Source organism: Bubalus kerabau, chromosome 2, assembly GCF_029407905.1.
Source record: "Bubalus kerabau isolate K-KA32 ecotype Philippines breed swamp buffalo chromosome 2, PCC_UOA_SB_1v2, whole genome shotgun sequence".
Lineage (NCBI taxonomy): Eukaryota > Metazoa > Chordata > Mammalia > Artiodactyla > Bovidae > Bubalus > Bubalus kerabau.
In genome coordinates, this window is record NC_073625.1 from 67,332,681 (window position 1) to 67,351,475 (window position 18,795).

The following is an 18,795-nucleotide window of genomic DNA, read 5'->3' on the forward strand; positions in this document are numbered from 1 at the left end:
GGCCGAAATGCAGTGCTTGGATGCAATCTCAAACAGATTGATCTCTGTTTGTTTCTAAGGCAAACCATTCAATATTAGTGTAATCCAAGTCTATGCCCCAACCAGTAATGCTGAAGTATACATTGAATGGTTTTATGAAGACCTACAAGACTTTCTAGAACTAATACCCAAAAAAGATGTCCTTTTTATTATAGGGGCCTGGAATGCAAGTAGGAAGTCAAGAGATACCTGGAATAACAGGCAAAATTGGCCTTGGAATACAAAATGAAGCAGGGCAAAGTCTAACAGAGTTTGGCCAAGAAAATGCACTGGAAAGAAGCAAATGCCTTCTTCTAACAAGAGAAGACTCTACACCTGGACATCACCGGATGGTCAATTCTGAACTCAGACTGATTATATTCTTTGCAGCCAAAGATGGAGAAGCTCTCTAAAATCAGCAAAACAAGACTGGGAGCCAACTTTGGCTCAGATCATGAACTCCTTACTGCAAAATTCAGACTTAAATTGAAGAAAGTAGGAAAAATGACTAGACCATACAGGCATGACCTAAATCAAATCTCTTATAATTATACAATGGAAGTGACAAACAGATTCCAGGGATTAGATCTGAAAGACAGTGCCTGAAGAACTATGGATGGAGGTTCATGACACTGTACAAGAGGCAGTGACCAAGACCATCCCCAAGAAAAAGAAATGCAAAAGGGGCAAAATGGTTGTCTGAGGAGACCTTAGAAATAGCTGAGAAAAGAAGAGATGTGAAATGCAAAGGAGAAAAGGAAAGATATACCCATTTGAATGCAGAGTTCCAAAGAAGAGCAAGGAGAGATAAGAAAGCCTTCCTCAGTGATCAATGGAAAGAAATAGAGGAGAGCAATAGAATAGGAAAGACTAGAGGTCTCTCCAAGAAAATTAGAGATACCAAGGGAACATTACATGCAAAGATGGGCTCAATAAAGGAGAGAAAAGGTATGGACCTAACAGAAGCAGAAGATATGAAGAAGAGGTGGCAAGAATACACAAAAGAACTATACAAAAAAGATCTTCATGACCCAGATAACCACAATGGTGTGATCACTCACCTAGAGCCAGATATCCTGGAATGCGAAGTCAAGTGGGCCTTAGGAAGCATCACTATGAACAAAGCTAGTGGAGGTGATGGAATTCCAGTTGTGCTATTTCAAATCCTAAAAGATGATGCTGGGAAAGTGCTGTACTCCATATGCCAAAAAATTGGGAAAACTCAGCAGTGGCCACAGGACTGGAAAATGTCAGCTTTCATTCCAATCCCAAAGAAAGGCAATGCCAAAGAATGCTCAAACCACTGTACAGATGCACTCTTCTCACACGCTAGCAAAGTAACGCTCAAACTTCTCCAAGCCAGGCTTCAACAATACGTGAACCATGAACTTGGAGATGTTGAAGCTGGATTTAGAAAACATAAAGGAACCAGAGTTCAAATTGCCAACATTCATTGGATCATTGAAAGAGCAAAAGAGTTCCAGAAAAACATCTACTTCTGCTTTATTGACTACGCCAAAACCTTTGACTGTGTGGATCACAACAAACTGTGAAAAATTCTGAAAGAGATGGAAATACCAGACCACCTGACCTGCCTCCTGAGAAATCTGTTTGCAGATCAAGAAAAACAGTTAGATCCAGACATGGAACAACAGACTGGTTCCAAATTGAAAAAGGAGACATCAAGGACATAAATTGTCACCCTTCTTATTTAACTTATATGCAGAGAATATCATGAGAAATGCTGGGCTGGATGTAGCACAAGCTGGAATCAAAATTGCCAGGAGAAATATCAATAACCTCAGATATGCAAATGACACCACCCTTACGGCAGAAAGCAAAGAAGAACTAAGAACCTCTTGATGAAAGTGAAAGGGGGGAGTGAAAAAGCTGGCTTCAGACTCAACATTCAGAAAACAAATATCATGGCATTTGGTCCCAACAGTTCATTGCAAATAGATGGGAAAACAGTGGAAAGAGTGTGAGACTTTATGATTTGGGGCCCCAAAATCACTGCGGTTGGTGACTGCAGTGATGAAATTAAGACGCTTGCTCCTTGGAAGGAAAGTCATGACCAACCTGACAGCATATAAAAAGCAGAGACATTACTTTGCCAACAAAGGTGCATCTAGTCAAGGCTATGGTTTTTCCATTAGTCATGTATGGATGTGACAGTTGGACTATAAAGAAAGCTGAGCACTGAAGAACTGATGCTTTTGAACCGTGGTGTTAGAGAAGACTTTTGAGAGTCCCTTGGACTGCAAGGAGATCCAACCAGTCAATCCTCAAGGAAATCAGTCCTGAACATACATTGGAAGGACTGATGCTAAAGCTGAAGCTCCAATATTTTGACCACCTGATGTGAAGAAATGACTCACTGGATATGACCCTGATGATGCAAAAGAATAAAGGCAGGAAGAGAGGGGGATGACATAGGATGAGATGGTTTGACGGCATCACCAACTAGATGGACTTGAGTTTGAGCAAACTCCAGGAGTTGGTGATGGACAGGGAGGCCTGGTGTACTGCAGTCCATGTGGTCACAAAGAGTCGGACTTGACCGAATGACTGAACTGAACTGATAAACTCTAGATACTGAGAATACTCTTCCCAAGTTATTTTCTTCCCTAACTGCTGCTGCTGCTGCTAAGTCGTTTCAGTCATGTCCAACTCTGTGCGACCCCATAGACGGCAGCCCACCAGGCTCCCCTGTCCCTGGGAGTCTCCAAGCAAGAACACTGGAGTGGGTTGCCATTTCCTTCTCCAATGCATGAAAGTGAAAAGTGAAAGTGAAGCCGCTCAGTCGTGTCCGACTCGTACCAACCCCATGGACTGCAGCCCACCAGGCTCCTCCATCCATGGGATTTTCCAGGCAAGAGTACTGGAGTGGGGTGCCATTGCCTTCTCCATCTTCCCTAACTAGGTTGAGTCTAAAAACACTAGATTCTACATCTTCTCTTCTGAGCAATCTGATGTAGCAAGAACAATAAAATATATATACATTGTGGAAGTGATAACTGGGTATATAGCAAATATTATCATCTGTTTCCATAGCATAGATTTGCCCTTGGTAGAGGCTGCATAGACAGAGTCCCATTTCCCATGCCCTACAAATATATATATGCAAAACGATGGTGATGAAATATGAGTGGACAAAATCTGCATCTCTTCTAGGCCTGGCAGGTCCATAAAACCTTTTTACATAGCTTTCCTCCATGTTCCCTTCTCTTTTAATCTGTTTGAAATTTATATGGCCTCCAAAGTAACCTTGAACATCATATATTACAGATGATAAAGCCGCCATTGGTCTAGACCACTAAATAATTGTGTGCAGAAGGGATGCTCTTTAACATAATTTTTGGTTCAATACTATTATATGAGCAAGAAGTATCTTTATATGTATTTTGGTTATTAAACACTTTGTCTTCACTAAGTACAGTAAATAGCATCAGTTCAGTTCAGTTCAGTTCAGTCACTCAGTCATGTCAGACTCCTTGCGACCCAATGAATCGCAGCATGCCAGGCCTCCCTGTCCATTACCAACTCCAGGAGCTCACTCAGACTCACGTCCATTGAGTCAGTGATGCCATCCAGCCATCTCATCCTCTGTCATCCCCTTCTCCTCCTGCCCCCAATCCCTCCCAGCATCAGAGTCTTTTCCAATGTCAACTCTTCGCATGAGGTGGCCAAAGCTATACCTAAGTAATATACACAGTTTCACCAGATATAATTATGTATAGTGAAAATCATAGTTAATAAGCCTCACTCATAAACTCAGAGGTTCTGTCAGCTTTTTAATAATTATGTCTTAATCTTAAACAGAAAAAGAAATATATGGGATGTTGGAAGTGTAGCATAGAAGACAGGAAATGAAACCAACTAAAGAAAAAGTCAAAATGGAAGAATTAAGACTATATTAAAAGAACAAAACTTTTTAAATGACTATCATTAATGTTGTCAGAAAAAATATTTAAAAATATTATGTCCATGAAATAGTAAGAAGATGTTGCCAAAAAATCTAAATAAGAAAAAGTTATTGAAAATTAAATTAAGATCATAATGATGAAAATAAAAGCATAAAAAACTTGGAAGTTAAACTTGAGAAAACTCTTTCCTAAAGTAAAGAAAAAAGATGAATGTACAACAGAAGAGAAACTATGAGAAAGAAGAGAGATTTGGGAAAAGTAAAATTCAAACAATTGGAATCCATGGAAAGAGAAATAAAGAAAATTGAGGAGGAAAATCATCAATGACATAATTCAAGGAAACATTCTGGAACTAAAAACATGAGTCTCCAGAAATAGTTCCTAAGAAGCCATGAGTGTGGATTCACAGCACAGTTATTAGTGCAGAATTTCCAAATACTTGAAATAGGAACTTCTAGCTCTGGTCATGGATGGAGTAGATAGCACTGAGCAATGTTCCTACTGAAAACAATTATAAAGTTGAATAAATATAAAAATTGACTATTTTTAATAACAACATAACCAAGTAAAACATTTTAATAGTGACACCAAACATAAGCATACACTAGAAAACTAGAAAATGCCAAGTGTATAGGTGTTTGTAAACATTTGGTTTATTCACTCTTTTTTTTCACATTCTTCCAGATAGCTAAGATCATGTAGACATTTCCACAGTTAATATTTAAGAAGTGTTAAAATTGGTAGCATCTTCCTTCACTATGGAGGCGTAGAAATTAAAGTATTTACCTCCATTTATTTCTCCCTAAGATAATTAGCAATGAGTATTCCTGAAGTGGAAATTACATAAAATAAATATTAAAGTAATCCAAAGGGAATAGCATAGACATGGCAAGGAAGACTAGGTTTGAGTCTTGGCTTTGAGGTGAAACATTCATTTATAAAACAGAGAAAATAAAGCTATTTTTTAAAGGCTATGGTGATGATTAAATGAAATAACATGTTAAAATCCCCTCCTTGGTGCATGCATGCTCAGTTCCGCAATCCGACTATAACCCTTCAGGCTCCTCTGTCCATAGGATTTCCAAGGCAAGAATACTGGAGTAGGTTGCCATGCCCTCTTCCAGGGGATCTTCCAAATCCGGAGACTGAATCCATGTCTCTTGTGTCTCTATTTTGGCAGGTGAATTTTTTTTTTTACCACTACACCACCTGGGAAGCCTCCTAGGCATCCAGCCCCAAATGTGTACTTGATGTATGTCATTTCTCTCAGTTTCCTTGATAATCAATATCCTAACACAAACAGCTTTTAGAATAATTTTATTCTATTTATCTAATTCAGAATTTTGAAGATAAATATATTAGGGTGGGTAAAGAAGCTTTACCCACCCTAGTATTTTTATATGAACTTAATTCATATAAAGCTCAGAAAATTTTAAAATCCTTTTTAGGGTTAAAAGAAAAGATGAATTAGCCCTTTCCATAATTTGTCTGTCAGATGTAGGTTAGGAAAACGATGGAGTCTGACTCTCACATTGAGAACCTCCTGCCTGTATAGAATCAACAAAGTAGAATTTCAACAAAGATGGTCTTACAACATCTGAATTTTGAGAATGATGCTTAACTCTTCAAGGACTTACCCTTTTTTGTTTAATGCTTATCTTCATAAGAGGTTGCTGAGGTACCAGCCATCCAAGGGCCTGAATCAAAAGTCACTACTGTCTAAGTAAACTTGCCTTTTTCAGGTCTTCACACTCTGGCCTAGAGTAGATAAAGCCTATAGAATTATATATTAAAGCTTATAGTTTTGTTTTACCCACTGGGCTTGCCGTTGAAAGTTTTGTCTCTACTCTACACACGGAAAAGAAGCCTTGATTGTAGACAACACCACCACTCTGGGCAATGGCTGTTCAGGCTCCCCTGCCTGAAGTGATGTGTGAGAGGAGTAGGTTCTTACCTTTCTTCCTCAGTGGGATTTTCTAAAAGCAGGCGGTGTTCACATTCATTAAGACTGTCTCTAAAAAACTTCTTTTCCAAAGGAGAAAGTGCCTCATTTACTCTCTTAACCAGAACATTGATTTTTCATCAGCTGAAATCAACTTTTCTTTCAGCTACTCCTTCCAGGATGTATTGCCCCACTAAATAGAGCTTTCAAAAAGTGAAATCTCTGAAAACATAATCTGGGAGCCTCCCTAAAATGCGTCCATGAACCACAACAGAGACTTTGTTCCCTTAGGACTCAATGAAAAAAAATTTCTTTTTTATCTTTTTCTAAACCATGGTTAAAAGAAGGGTCTTCAGTGTTTCTCAGTGTCTTCTAAGCAAGGTCACTTCAATAAATCCCAGGGCTAGCGCAGTCTAAAGAAAAACATTACATCTTCAAGTGTACTTAGATGTTGTCATCAGAATATAAAAACTATCTAACCAAAAATGCCTCTCTTTTCACCTTTGATGTCAGAAATAGTGAAGCAAAACATGTTTTGCCAGTTTTGTAGTCTGTATCTGCTCTTTTGCCTCAGTGGGATCTTTTTACCTTTAAATGTCTTCTCTTGCTCAGCTCTTTTATCTCTAATCTCTTTAGTCTTTTCTTAAATAGATGGGGTGATGTATTCATTCCCTATTGCTGCTATCACAAATTTAGTAATTTAAAAAGCCGGGACTTATCATCTTGCAGTTCTGGAGGTCAGAAGTTGAAAATGAGTCTCAGTGAGCTAAAGTCAAGGTGTTGGGAGGATTATGTTTCTTCTGGAGGCTGTAGGGTAGAATCTGGGTTTTGTTTTGTTTTGTCTTTTCTAGCTTCTAGAAACCACCCACCCACATTCCCTGCCTCATGGCATCATCCTCAGTTTTCAAAGCCAGCACACAACATCACATCTCTCTGGCCATTCTTCCCTAATTACACCTCCTTCAGACTCTGTTGATTAGCAATCTTAATTCTATTTGCAATCATAATTCCTCTTTGTGATGTAATGGAATATATTTCCAGGTTCTGGGAACTGGGACATGAATGCCTTTGGGGACCCATTATTCTGCCTACCACAGGGAACATGTCTTAAATTAACAATGCAGAATATAAAAAATATGGGTTGGGGAATAGTCTAGCGTCAAGAATACCAACCCACATCCCCTTGAAAAGGTGTGAGTAGCATTTGAAATAAGATTACCAGACAGAAATCATCAGGTTTGGGTGGGCATGGGTATGGAGGGTTCTCTCAAACAGACAGCTGGACAGACCTGGAAAGCAGACAGTCAACCACTAAGAAAAAGGGCCAAGATATCAAACCCCAGGCCACTCCCTGGTCTCCTTCCTCCACCAGACTCAACTTTTTTGTCTTTTGCTGGTCACAGATCTCTCATGGGCCTCCACTCCCAGTCTTACTATATGATTGGCTGATGCTGGGATTCAGAAATGTGAAGCTAAATATTAAACATGCAAAGTCAAGTGGGTTTTAGGAAGCATCACTATAAGCAAAGCTAGTGGAGGTGATGGAATTCCAGTTGAGCCATTTTAAATCCTAAAAGATGATGCTTGGAAAGTGATGAACTTTATATGTCAGAAAATTTGGAAATTCAGCAGTTGCCAAAGGACTGGAAAAGGTCAGTTTTCATTCCAATCCCAAAGAAAAGCAATGCCAAAGAATGTTCAAACTACTATACAATTGCACTCATCTCACATACTAGCAAAGTAATGCTCAAACTTCTCCAACTTTCAGATATTCAAGCTAGATTTAGAAAAGGCAAAGGAATCAAATCAAAGGCAAAGAGATCAAATTGCCAACATCCATTGGATCATCAAGAAAGCAAAAGAGTTCCAGAAAAACATCTAATTTCTGCTTTACTGACTGTGCCAAAGACGTTGACTGTGTGGATCACAATAAACTGTGGAAAATTCTGAAATAGATGGGAATACCAGACCACCTGACCTGCCTCCTAAGAAATCTGTATGCAGGTTAAGAAGCAACAGTTAGAACTGGCCATGGAACAACAGACTGGTTCCAAATTGGGAAAGGAGTACATCAAGGCTGTATATTGTCACCCTGCTTATTTAACTTCTATGCAGAGTATATCATGAGAAACGCTGGGCTGGAAGAAGCACAAGCTGAAATCAAGATTGCCAGGAGAAACATCAATAACCTCAGATATGCAGATGACATCACCCTTATGGCAGAAAGTGAAGAAAAACTAAAGAGCCTCTTGATGAAAGTGAAAGAGGAGAGTGAAAAAGTTGGTTTAAAGCTCAACATTTAGAAAACTAAGATCATGGCATCCGGTCCCATCATTTCACAGCAAATGGATGGGGAAACAGTGGAAACAGTGGCTGACTTTACTTTGGGGCTCCAAAATCACTGCAGATGGTGACTGCAGTAAAGAAATTAAAAGATGCTTGCTTCTTGGAAGGAAAGTTATGACCAATCTAAACAGTATATTAAGAAGCAGAGACGTTACTCTGTCAACAAAGATCTGTCTGGTCAAGGCTATGGTTTTCCCAGTGGTCATGTATGGATGTGAGAGTTGGACCATAAAGAAGGCTGAGCACCGAAGAATTGATGCTTTTGAACTGTGGTGTTAGAGAAGACTTTTCAGAGTCCCTTGGACTGAGAGGAGATCCAACCAGTCCATCCTAAAGGAAATCAGTCCTGGGTGTTCATTGGGAGGACTGATGTTGAAGCTGAAACTCCAATACTTTGGCCACCTGATGCAAAGAGCTGACTCATTGAAAAGATCCTGATGCTGGGAAAGATTGAAGGGGATGACAGAGGATGAGATGCTTGGATGGAATCACCGACTCAACAGACATGGGTTTGGGTGGACTCCGGGAGTTGGTGATGGACAGGGAGGCCTGGAGTGCTGCGGTTTATGGGGTTGCAAAGAGTCAGACACGAGTGAGTGACTGAACTGAAATGAACTTAGTACACATTCCCAGATAGAACTTCTCAATTCAATTATTTCTATATTCAATTATATATTTTTCTATATTTAATTATATATATACGTGTATACACACACATCACTTCACTGAAATGTGTATTATCCCCAAATGAAATACAAAGCCATAATGAAGTTCTTTCTGTTATATATGTGTCCCATTTCTGCTCATTTTAGCATTTTTGGAGAGGGGGTTAAACGGATTACCACCTTCTTAGTAATGTTTAACTTGCATGTCTGTATACAACATACATATTTCATACATGGAAATATATATAAATTTATAGTAATAGTATTTGTGAAAGATGTACTTTTGCTTCTCTGTATATAAATTCTCCAAATGTTACACTTACATATGAATGAAATTTTAAAGGCAAATAATATACAAGATGATATTTATGTGCAAACATCCCAATATTCAAATGTAATAAAATATTATATTTAACCCATAGGAACAAACATTGAAGATAACCAAAAGCATAAGAAAAAAAATCTGTTACATGCTATCAATACATATTGACTGGCATAATCCCTAATATTTGGCTGTTTTGTAGCTACATTATACCAAAGTAAACAGAATTATAAAATGAATAGTAATGGAGCATGTGCTGACACAGACTCCAACTTACAAGAATTAATGTCCCAAAAGTTTAGCTGTAAGTTGACTGCTCAGAGTATATTTTTGTTGTTTTTTCCCCAACCCTATACCATAACAAATTTCAAGGTTTCCAAAAAGTTGAAAGAATTTTACAATAAGTAAGTGTATTCTCCCCAACCAATATTCTCTTGTTAACATTTACTATATTCACTATATCATCTATCTCAAAATAATTAAATAATTACATTTTCTTTCTAATGGCAGGCTGCTGTTCAAAGTCACATAAATTGAATTAAGCTTACAGCATAGCACTAATTTACATTATGTTGTTTTACCTCCTCCAAATTAAAATGGTAATGTTGCATTTGTGTAATAGAAAACTAGTAAATGAAAGAAAATAGAAGAAATAGATCATCCATAAGTATATCACCAAAGATAACCATAGTAATAGTTTTAAAAATTTTTAAACATTTTAATTTTGCTCCCAGATTTTTTTTATATATTAGTAATCATATTTAGCAATTTTCATAGCTTTGGTTATCATTTTAAATAAGTAACAAGTAGCACATTGAATACATGTCTTAAATTTGCTTAATCATTACTTAAGCATTCACTTGTAATGTGATATTTGAACAGTTTCCAAGTCTTTTTATCATAAAATGCTGAAATGAAGTACTTTGTATTTTTTCTCCAACTGCTCTTCCTTAGATTCAGAAGTGGAGTTGTTATTTCAGTAGAAGAAAAAAGTGTTTTATTTACTTAATTCATATTAAGAATACTGGAGTGGGTTGCCATTTCCTTCTCCAATGCATGAAAGTGAAAAGTGAAAGTGAAGTCGCTCAGTCATGTCCGACTCTTACTGATCCCGTGGACTGCAGCCTACCAGGCTCCTCCGTCCATGGGATTTTCCAGGCAAGAGTACTGGAGTGGGGTGCCATTGCCTTCTCCAGTATTAGTCCACATTTTATCTATTAACAAACATCCAGGTTTTACACCTAAGGATGATAAAGAACAATAATGTCTTCCCTGCTGATATTTAAAATCTGCCTCTTTCCCATTTCAACAAAAAAATGTTGTATATCACGTGTCTTTACATTGGGAAGTCTAATAATCCAAAACTTCAGTATGTCTTTGAAGTATTCAGTGGGGAAAAAGCTAGGAAGAGTGTTCATTGCTATAGATGGAGACTGAAAGACAGAAACATGGCCACTCATTTCACTGAGACCAATCCATATGTCACAGGAGACAAAATCAAGCTAACTTGTGCTGAATTCTAATGCTGTAAGTTTCCATTTGACTTAGAATTTGCAGGCACACACTATCAAAATTATGAAAAATAGAAATACAGAAAAATTGCAAGTAATTTATGGAAGATTTTAAAGTGATTCTGCAGTGAGAGCTATGTAACAGTGTAAAGAGGAGTGAATTAAAAAGGATAGGAAATAAATTATTGAGTGAGAAATAAAAGTGAAAAAAAAATCTAGCAGATTCGGTGCTAGAGAAAGGAGTATATTAACAACCAAAGGCAGAGAAACATCAAAAACTGTCTGAGGTCACACACTCTAAGATTGTCATACTATTATGATCTTTGTCTTTGATTCTGTAACAATCTTGTATGAATGATTAAAAACTTTAATGTTCATACAACTGAGGAAGATTTCTTCAAAACAATATTAATAAAAAGCATTCTGGATCCTGGATACATTTATCCAGTTCCAAGGACATAACATAGCTTGTGAAAATCCTCTCAGTGACTATAATCAGAGAAATAGAAAGCTCATTTTATACATAGCTGACAGGGAACGCTCTCCTCCCATCCCAGGGTCATCATACAAGCAAGTTCAGTATAGAATATTACATCATGAAATATTACCTTTGAGTCTGGATATGTCCATGTTCAGCCCCAAGACACATCATTAGAATTCAGACATCACTACCTAAAACCTAAATATATCTTTTTAAACTGTTTTATGAATACATCACATTGACAGGCTGTTAATCACCTTCTCTATGTGCTACATTTCTCCATTCTTAATGGAAATTCTCATTGATTACTTAATCTTGTTATGCTTTCGCTAAGTGAATTAATATGCTTAGGATATTAAATTGAAGGATCCCTGCTCATCTGCTCAAACTTTGTATTTTCACCAGGTTGACAGATTAATTTCCAAGAAAAAAAGATACTAGCAATAGTCTCCTCTCTGCTATTAAACATGACATATGAAATGAAAATAATTTGAAACAGCTGGAGCAGGACATTCCAGGGAAATATGTAAGGACTGTGCTCAGCGAAATATGAATCCATATTACTATGCTTAAATAAGGTTTGCTATATAGTTTAAAGTTCAATGTAACTTTTGGAGAATTGTCCTATAATTACTAGAAAGGAATGTATAGCAGTGGAAACCAGTTGCAGCTCTCCCCTTATCTGAGCCAAGAACAGAAAAAGGAACAGAAGTAACTGAAAGGATAAGAAAAAGATACCTCTCCAAAAAAGACATACCAATGGCCAATAAACATATAAATGCTCAACATCGCTCATTATTAGAGAAATGTAAATCAAAACTACAAAGAGGTATCAACTTACACCAGTCAGAATAGCCATCATCAAAAAAAAAAAAAAATCTACAAACAATAATTGCTGGAGAGGATGTGGAGAAAGGGGAACCCTCTTGCACAGGTGGCATAGCCACTATGAAAAACAGTATGGATATTTCTTTAAAAACTAGGACTAAAGCTACCATATCTCTCAACAACCCCACTCCTGGGTATATCTCTGAGAAAACCATAATTGAAAGAGACACATGTACCCCAGTGCTCATTGCAGCACTATTCACAGTAGCTGCAACGTAATGTAATAGCTTCAATGCAATATGGAAGCAACATAGACATCCATCCACCGTTGAACAGATAAAGAAGTTGTAGTACATATACACAATGGAATATTATTCAGCCAAGTAAAGAAAGAATTTGCGTCAGTTCTAGTGAGGTGAATGAATCTTGCACCTGTTATACAGAGTTAAGTAAGTAAAAAAGAGAAAAACAAATATTGTACGTTAATGCATATATATGGAATCTAGAAAAATGGTACTGATGAACCTCTTTGCAGGGCAGGAGTAGAGATGCAAATATAAAAAAATGGACTTGTGGACACAGAGGGGAAAAACAGGGTGGGATGAATTGAGAGAGTAGCATCAAAATATATACATTACCATATGTAAAATATGGTAGCTAGTGGGAAGTTGCCATAAAACACAGGAAGCTCAACCTGGTGTTTCTCTGACAACTGAGAGGGATGGGATGGGTAGGGAGAGTTTCAAGAGGGATGGATATATGTATACTTATGGCTGATTAATATTGTAGAATGACAGAAAACAACACAAAAATGTAAAGCCATTGTCTTCCAATAAAAAGAAAAAATATTGATTAAAAAAGAAAAAGATTCTTGATACACTCTAATTATAATTGCTTGTTCATTATAAGTCACTGCCATTTTTCTAAAATCAATTAAATTTCAGCTTTTGTATGTGAAATTGCTGAGGATAGTAGCTTCAGTCTAATAAGTATTAGAAATTCATTTTCTAAAATTTAAATTACTGCAAACAAAATTGACTTTTTAAAAGGAAGCACCAAATCCTTAAATATTAGAGTTACATGCTAAAATATTTACAGATAAATTGATATAATATCTATCTAAGATTTGCTCATTTTAGGATTTGTTCAGCAGGGTGGAAAAATTGAGAAGAGTAGAGAAGATTAAGTTAGCTATGTGTTAATAATTGTGTAAGCTAGGAAATAAGTACAGAAAGGTTTTTATACTCTCCTCTCTACCTCACATACTCTTCACTCATAAAATTGCTCTTTAAAAAACAACTCTAGAGCATTTATTTAAACTACCTCTAGTGATAACATATGTAAACATATATGAGGAAGAGAGATATCCAAAATGCAGAATGTTCTTAGTTTTCTAATAAACAAAATGGACTCACTCAAAGAAAGCACCCATTAAAGACAGGAGAGAAATCAGTACACCAATGTCCTGATCAACAGGAAGAACCTAGAGATCAGTGGTAAAACTTTAGAAGTAGCTGGAACTTCAGGAATTCTCTATTCGGACTCCTACTGAGCAAACTGCACCCAAGAATTGCAAAATGACTTGTATACCACATAGTTGGTATACAAGTTTGTTGATTAACAGAACGTTTTTGAGCACATAATATGTGCCAATCATAAAATGAGGTGCTGAGGACATCAAGAAGTGAAGAACAAAATTATTCCCTTTAGTGAGGGAGATGATATTCAAATCAATAATTACATTATTGTTATGTATATCAAACATATACATAACAAGTAATAGAGCTGAGTTATGAATAATACCATGGGAGAACAGGGACGAAAAACCCAATTCTTCACAGTAAGACCATGGCAAACTTTTGAAAGATCTGGGACTAGAATATATGATTTCTTATATCTAGTTTAGGGTTGTCTTTGTCAGAAAGACAAAGACATTTGGTCTAGAAAGAAAAAAATCATACTCATCTAGATTTTCAAAGAGATATGTCATAAGGATACAGAGAATACAACTGCAGAAAATATAGGATCACAATAGCAGAAAATATTTTTAAAATGTAGGAATTTACCGAAAGGCAACTCTAGGGCTATACACTTTCTTATCGCCACATCTTTTTTCTCCATTTGCTTTTATTTCTTTCTATGAACCTGCTTTCAGCTTACTTATCCACTTTCATATGAACCATATCACGGGGCTACCCTGAATTGAAGGGAAACATGTAATTCTAAACGACTCTGTTACAAAAATGGACTTAGTTTCTACCTGATTCCAAATTCCCTTGAGAGGAAATTTTGTGAATCATATTGGTATCAAGCATTATCGACCTTAAAATAACCTGCTGTGGGTCAGGGAGGGGAGGCCACTGGAGCTCAACCATGTTAGGCTGTGGGTAAGTTGTGTGTGCTTGTGCTCAGCCGTGTCTGACTCTTTGCAACCCCATAGACCATAGCCCGCCACGCTTTTCTGTCCTTGGGATTTCCCAGGCAAGAATACTGGAGTGGGTTACCATTTCCTACTCCAGGGGATCTTCCCCACCCAGGAATGGAACCTGAGTCTTTCATGTCTCCTGAATTGCAGATGAATTCTTTACCTGATGAGCCATCATTGAGGCCATGAGTGAGATGTGGTCCCTCAGAAAGGGGACCTGGGATGAAGGCTTGTGGTAAAGGGCTATGTCTATGACTTCTTTGATAAGTGTATTATGGGAATTAATATCCTAACAGAAAGTTCTCTGACACTGCTAAAAGGGAAAGTTCTCTGATAATACTGTTCCTTAATGTTGCCATAAGGTTGTCTTTCAGGGAAAAAAAATCAAATATTAAAACATTATAACTTAAGAGAGAAATTATATCTATTGATTTTGCCAAAAGATGTTGGTTGATTTTTTGAAAGGTTACCCAAAACATAAACCAAGGTAGTAACAAAAATAGCACAAAGAGAGGAGGAAAGTTTGACTTATTTTAATAAAATTTCTCCAACCCCAATCCTTTAGTGTTCATAAAGAATTAGAAAATAAAGATATAAATACCCTAGTGTTACTACAATTAATCTTTTATAAATCTATGGAGTTGCATAATGTTGTGTTCAGAAAAGAAAATAATCTTCAACCCCAAAAAAGTCACTAATAGTGCCTCTAACACATATTGATTTCAATAAAACAGAGCATGTGAGCAAGAAAGAGAAAAAAATTTAAAAAGCATATTCAAAATCAAATGTACTTTATTTCCTTTGCCAGGAGCAGTTTGACTGACACTTCTTCAATACTTCAGATTATAAAACATATATTCTAAAATAGTTTGCAGCAATAATGAAACCACAAGAGGAGTTATGTGTGCCATAAATAATCTCAGACTAGCAGAAAGGGAATTAGGAATTAGAGATAATCTCATGCTAGGGGAGAGAGAACCCTGACATTTTGTCTTGCCACACATATTTTTTCTTATTTATTCCTCCTATTTCATTTCTATCAATTCATTTTTACAATTAGTAGAATTGTAAAATAGTAATTACAGCAAAGCAAACAGGGTTAAAAAGGACAACAAAAATAAGAACACCGATAAAATATTTGTGTCTTGAGCTTCAAAATTTCAGAAGACAAGTCTAGGCTACTCATGGAATGAATTTCTGGGAAAAGCAGAAACTTAAGAACTGGCTGACAAAAAAACTCTGCAAAAAATGAACTGAAAACAACAGATAAAAGTAGATGAGTGGGAAACCTCTCTAATGCTTTACTGGATCTGAGTGCATGCTGTCATTTCTGACTCTGTAACTCCACGTACTGTAGCCTGCCAGGCTCCTCTGTCCATGGAATTTCCCAGGCAAGGATACTGGAGTGGGTTGTGATTTCCTTCTCCAAGGGATCTTCTCGACCCAGGGATTGAACCTGTGTCTTCTGCCTTGGCAGGCAGATTCTTTACCACTTAGCCACCTGAGAAGATTTCACTGGACCTAGTGATGTAGTAAAGCCACGTGCCACAGACTTGGAAATTTTATCAAATACAGTACAATTTGGGTCAAACTAAAAAAAAGAAAAAATCATATTTGCTGAAACAGTAACTCTTTCCTTAAGAAAACATTTTGTTTTAAGTGAAATAACTGGTGAAATTGCCAGTGAAGCTCACTAATACTCCTCAGCTTGTAAAAACAAAAAAAAGGGGATGTTACATAGGACAGGGGAAAGACAGGTTTCCTGTTCCCCACTACTGATCACCAGTCTTTTGAAGCCATGGCCACCTGAGACTGTGGCTATTCTCCAACCCAGAATCCCAGCAGAAGGCTGGAATCCTTGATTATGAGAGAGTCATGCTTATCTGGATTGGCAAGATCTGGAGGTGAGCTCAAGTCTGAAGTTATTAGAAATAAGAATCAACTTGGAGTGATTTTAAAGTTAAGAAAATAATGTAAGAATGTTAAAAAAATAATAATCTGTATCATAACTGAATGCAGAAGCAATATTACAGAAAATCTAATCCACAGAATGAAATCCTCTACAACATAAAAGGGAACAGGAATGCAAGAAAAAGTTCTATGAGAAGACATGAAAATGAAAGACATAATGGTGATGGAATCTACGATGACTCAATGACTGTTTTTGAAAAAAAAAAAAAAAAAAAAGAACATACATGGAAATAAAAAAATAACCAATTGTAAAACAGACAAAATCTTGAGTAAACTGAAAATGTGAATCTTCAGATCAAATGTATTCATTATGTGGTAGGCCAAATTGACAAAATACAAAATCTGGAGAGTCTGGTAAAATATTCAATTTTAAGGATGGATTAAGGCCTCTACAAGGTTCTGCTCATCAGCATGACTCACCAGAAGCCTACATTTACCATGCTCCCCCTTGGAAACTTGGCAAGACAAAAAGTCACTCATAAGAACAAAAATCAAGCAGGTGCCAGTCTTCCCCATGTACAATATTAGATGCCAGGGGTGAACTAATAACTAGAGATAAATGGCAAAGGGCATGATTCCAGAATTCTATTCTCATTTTTGCTGACATTTACTTAATAAAGCAACAGAAAGATTGAAATATACAAGAAATTAGAAACTATATATCTGCATTGTTTCATTGCCATGCAGACAAGAAAAACTATCTGAAGAAACCTAAGAATCAATCCAAATAGAAAACTAATGATTTTAGAAATTGATATAAAGTTATTTTATAATAATTTGCTATGTGTAATTGTTAGTTTACAATTGGATTTTAAGGTAACAGTCTAGGTCAATTAAATCAGATCCTTAGCGTAAATTATGTTGTTTGATATATAAATTAAAAAAAAACAAACTCTAATTCAGTAGCATCAAATGGTAGGGAAAGGGTCCCCAGGGAGAGACAGGAAAGAAAAATGAGATTATTACACCCTGTCTACAGGATACAACTTTAGCTTACTTTCAGAGAATTTGATCTTCAAAATTTAGAATATTTTGGTAGTTGTCCCACAGGTGATTTGCAGCAGGAAATGGCTTCCTAGGATGTCTGCAGTTTCATAACTTGAGGGCAATCTCTATTTAAATCATAAGAAGTAGTAGTAGTAATAGTAATAGTGTTAGCAGTCATCCTCTGTCCAGAAAACTCCATGATTTCTAGAAGAGTGGCACTGACCATCTCCTCTCCTGCCCTGTGCCTAACTCACAGGTCTGCTCCCTTTATCAACTAATTATCGCAGACACTTCTCAACAGATATCTCTTTATTTCTACCTCATCACAAGATTAGAAGGGCTTCCCAGGTGGTGCTAGTGGTAAAGCACCTGCCAATGCAGGAGACATGAGACATGGGTTCGATCCCTGTGTTGGGAAGATCTCCTGGAGAAGTAAATGGCAACCTGCTCCAGTATCCTTGCCTAGGAAATCCCTTGGACAGAGAAGCCTGGTGGGCGAAAGTCCATGGGGTTGCATAGAGTCAGACACAACTGAAGTGACTTAGCACACATGCACATATAATTAAAAATAATAATAATGAAGAAAAAATACTTACAGTGGCAACCAAGCAATGAACTCACTTTTTAAAAGCAACACTATGTAAAAATGGTTATACTCTAAAATGCCAGCATTAAATGAAACACTAAATATTATAGAATTCAATGTGAAAGTAATTTTAGTTAAATAAACTAAGGCCCAAATCTCACAATATATCAACAAAACTCGAAAAGTTGAGGGTGGGAGGTAAAAAAAGAGGAAATACAAGCGTGTTAATTGTCTAAAATGTCATAGAGGAAATTAATACTTTTAAATTCTGAAGTTGACAAATACACGTTTGTGCATGTTACTGAAATCTATCAAAATAGCCCTTTATAGAACCACAGTAACATCAAAAGGCTGTGTACCTGCCATCAATAGATGACACAGATCTGTAGTCAAAAGCTGTGTTCTGGTAGTGATGGTTTACTGGAAGATAAGGTTGATTATTTCTGTAGTCCTAAGCCCACCTCATGGGAAAATACATGAAAGACTCTGGGGAACAATATTTAAATATCAGAAATATTCATTTATCTGACATAAGTGATGAGCAAATAGAATCACTTTATGACAAAAAATTAATAGTGCTCACAAATCAATATAGGTACCTACAACAAAGGGATGTGATGTGAAATATTTGCTTGTGGCAAACACCCAGGGCAAGAAATGACTTATACCATCTTCTGTCTCCCTGTGAGCACCTTTCCCCACCAAAACATAGCATATAGCTTAAAATCAAAATCAAAACTCTGAATTCCAATTCAGTTGCTTTCAAAGGACTTCAATGAGAATTTTC